The 3,646-nt window shown below is 36.3% G+C and overlaps 1 long non-coding RNA gene across 2 annotated transcripts; it reads right to left on the minus strand.

Moving 5' to 3' along the window:
* Positions 1-2,097: 2,097 nt before the first annotated feature.
* On the minus strand, positions 2,098-3,387 carry LOC142522157 (uncharacterized). 2 transcript variants are annotated; one of them, XR_012814391.1, is made up of 4 exons: positions 3,317-3,387; positions 2,563-2,875; positions 2,425-2,474; positions 2,098-2,305 (listed from the first exon to the last, which is right to left on the minus strand). It is a non-coding gene; the product is annotated as an uncharacterized LOC142522157 (long non-coding RNA). The 2 variants fall into 2 exon arrangements; XR_012814390.1 differs by having other exon boundaries at positions 2,563-2,872; positions 3,228-3,339.
* Positions 3,388-3,646: the final 259 nt, after the last annotated feature.

Here is a 3,646-nt window from a genome sequence, read left to right on the forward strand (position 1 = left end):
ACCAACCAAAAGCTCTTACCGAGGGCCCTTGCTGTCTCGACTCGTTCCAGTGGCCATTGATTGACCATGGCACGATCTAGACATCTAGGGGCATGGTATGAATCATGGCTAAGGTCCATAGGCCAACCAAGATCCATACCAACCCAACCAAAGCCGAACTCATATGCTGTCAAAACCGAAGGGGGCCGAGAGGGGAGGGGGCTGTTCTTGTTTTTAAATTGAAAACCGATGAGCCATGGACCAAGCCACCACAAGGCGACTTAGTATCGTCTTAGACATGCTAGGGGAGTGATCCAACCATGGCTATAGGCCCCTAGGGCAGCCATGATCAGATCCTTACCCTTGGACAACAAAACTGAATTTTTGAAGCTCAATATGACACTCATGGGGGATGTGCTGTCATTGACGAATTCTAATGTGTATGGGGCTGGAACCAACGTTCTATCATGACCATAACATGTCCTAGTACATGTTCATATGCAGCTTCGAGCCCCTGGAACGAGCCATCCCTGAAATCGAAACAAAACATACCAATCGTGAAGCATGGTAGAACCGAAAATCTGTGCAGAATTATTCCTTGTTCTAGTTGCTTAAAATTTCGGTTTTTGCTCATTAAAACATGATCATGTACTGAAAAATAATTGATAATAGGACTTGATTGAGGTTTGAAAAAATCTAGACATGCCTGGTTTCGTTTCGAAAGAAAACGAACGAAACGACGACGACGCGGCACGGAGAAGACGGAGTTGCTTCTCTTGTTTTCTTCTACTCGATTTTCTCTCTATTTTGCCTCTTGAATTCTCACGGTTTTCAGCTTAAGAAGTTCACTCAGATTTCGAAAATGGAGAGGGGGAAAGATGGTTAGGGGAGTGAGGGAAGTGGGTGCAAGATAAAAGGCCAAATCATGACCAAGTCCACTCTCATTTAAATTTTGAATTGTTGTTGCTAATCAAATAAATCTTGGAGGGATCTAGAATGGTGATGGCCGAATTCTTGAGCTTTTTAGACTAGGATAATGTTCAATATTTACTTAATTAAGGTGGACCAAGAATTAAAAAGATCCTTATGCTAACTCAACCAAGAATGGGTCAAAAATGGGTGATGAGTTGGCAAGGGGTGGTCTAGATTCTAAGGCCGAAAATTCCCAAATAAATGAAGGGGGAAAATGTTAATTATCTAGTAAATTAATAACCCTTAAAAGCCTCACTAATCCTTTAATTAATTTAGTGAATTAATCCCTTAATTAAGTAACTTAAATGAGCTTATTTCTTAATCACCTCAAGTAACTTAAATTAAATCCTCAAACCTCCTTATTAACTTAAATTAACTTACTTGCTAGCTAAAATAAAGTCTGGAAATATTTATCGAATCTTAAATTCTATCTCAAAGCTCCCACTCCAGTCCGGCCTCACTGAAATAACTGAAAAATCAAACTACTGCATGAAATAATAAAATAATTAACTTCAAAGAAAATCATTAAAATAATCATGCAATGAAGTCAATTTAATTTAAAATACTAGAATTATACATGGCTTATACGTAGACTGATTTACGGGTTCTACACAAACATTTGTTATTCTGCACTGAACCAAACCATTATATATTAACCATGAATTGTTAAATTGCAAATAGAAGTGTTAAATTGAAGTTGATTAATGGACATCAACGATGTACTCCTGCAGCACGACTTTTACAAGCTCGGTGAATGAAGCCAACTTAAAAGAAAATGTTGTTTTTAATGATTTTGTTAGAATAATGGTGCTTGACTGAGCGTTTAGATTTGAAAAAACACTATTGGAAACTAAGATTATGTTTTTGATTCAACTTATCTTTGAAAAATATTATGATTCTATTTTCTCTGTTCTATCCAAACGCACAACTGCTTATGCTTCATTATTTTTTATTTTTTAAGAAGACTTTAATCAATATTGCATTTAAGCCACTTGTTTCTGCTTTTAATTGACCCTATGTGACATGTCATAACACCAAAAGCAGCAGATGATCAGCTTCAAAAATTCTTAAGAGACAAGAGAAGAACAATAAAAGGCAAAAAATTGAATATCAAAAAGTAGGTAGCTTGCCTTGTATCTTCTAAACTAAGAACTGTCACAATAGAATATACTACGTTATCATCATCATTCTCTATCTTGACAACAGTTCCAACCGTTGGTTGTCCCAAGACCAAGTCGACAAAACCACTAAGATCCCACTGTTTATGGTCAAGATATGTTTGTAGCAGGACCTTAATTCCATGGAAGTCGCCAGGTTTTGGATCAAAGAAGACAAAATCTGCTTGCACAACCCCCTTCCCACACAAACAAATTATTTATTTGCACACGACTCAAAGGATACATTGCTCTAAATCATTTACTATCAACCACGAAAGGAATCAATGGTAATATGAAGGTGTAAATATAAGCAAACCTGAAATTCTTCATCCACGGAACTGTCTGACAGCTCAACTTTACCATTACCTAGGAACAAATGTTGGTTTCATAAAGGCCGATGGATAATAAATAAAAAATACCAGCTGAAACAGCTAAAATTATGGGAAAAACCTACCAGAAGCACTTTGTACGTCTTTATTTCTTAACTTGATTTGTTGACTCTTGTTCTTGGCCTTCTTAGCACATGCAATCATAGCCATTGAACGAGCAAATGGAGAAAAGCTGAGCGGTCGATGTCTTAATGATTTATGACACCTCAATGGTTTCCGAGGCATTGTTTTAACAACTTGGATAATATAAGGCCAGGAGGAAAAGAGAAGGTAAGATATTTCACCAAGAAAGAATGACAAATGATGTATATACCGAATTTATGACATCAACATTCTTTTTAGGACAATCGACAAGGTGGTTCAAAAATCAATATTCTTCTGTGTAGGAGCGAGCGCTTGCTTATATACCAAAAACTATAGATAGTAGTATTGGTGAAACTCAAATCTTTTAAACCGCACAGCAGCTCAAGCACCATAGTTCGATTGCTCTACCAAGCAAGGACAATTATTGCACCCAACAATATCCCTCCCAATAATTGCACTCCTTGCAATCAATGGGAATCGAACCCGTGACCTTGGCTCTGATACCAATTGTAGGACCGAGCGTTTACCGCTTTACCAAAAGCTATAGCTGGTGGTAATGGTGCAACTCAAATCTTTTAAACCGCACAGCAGCTGAAGCACCATGGTTCGATCGCTCTACCAAGCAAGGACAATTATTGCACCCAACATTGTGCCTTAAAGGGACACATTTAAAAGTAATTTAAAGTACATAACTCTATAATAAACTAATACTGCAAACTTTGAAGTTAATGCCACTCACTTTTTTCAGCCAAACCAATGTTTAAAATTCAAATAGCCTCTGTTCATTCAGCCGTACAGCAAACAAAGCAACAAAATCATAAATATTTTGTTAATTTGAAAGTATTATTTAAAAAAATACTCAAAACAGAGAAATTTATACTATGATAGTTTACCCTTGACCTAGTAAAAAAATTTAATCCTTCTCCTATTAAAAAATACTCTACTTTTTCAAGAACCTAGATGCCATGTTGTATAAACAAATCAATATTAATCAAACAACATCAAAACAATATGATATGAATATCAAACTAGAAACTAAATCGGTTTTCAGTTAATATATTAAAT

The sequence above is a fragment of the Primulina tabacum genome, chromosome 13 (assembly GCF_025594145.1).
Source record: "Primulina tabacum isolate GXHZ01 chromosome 13, ASM2559414v2, whole genome shotgun sequence".
NCBI lineage: Eukaryota > Viridiplantae > Streptophyta > Magnoliopsida > Lamiales > Gesneriaceae > Primulina > Primulina tabacum.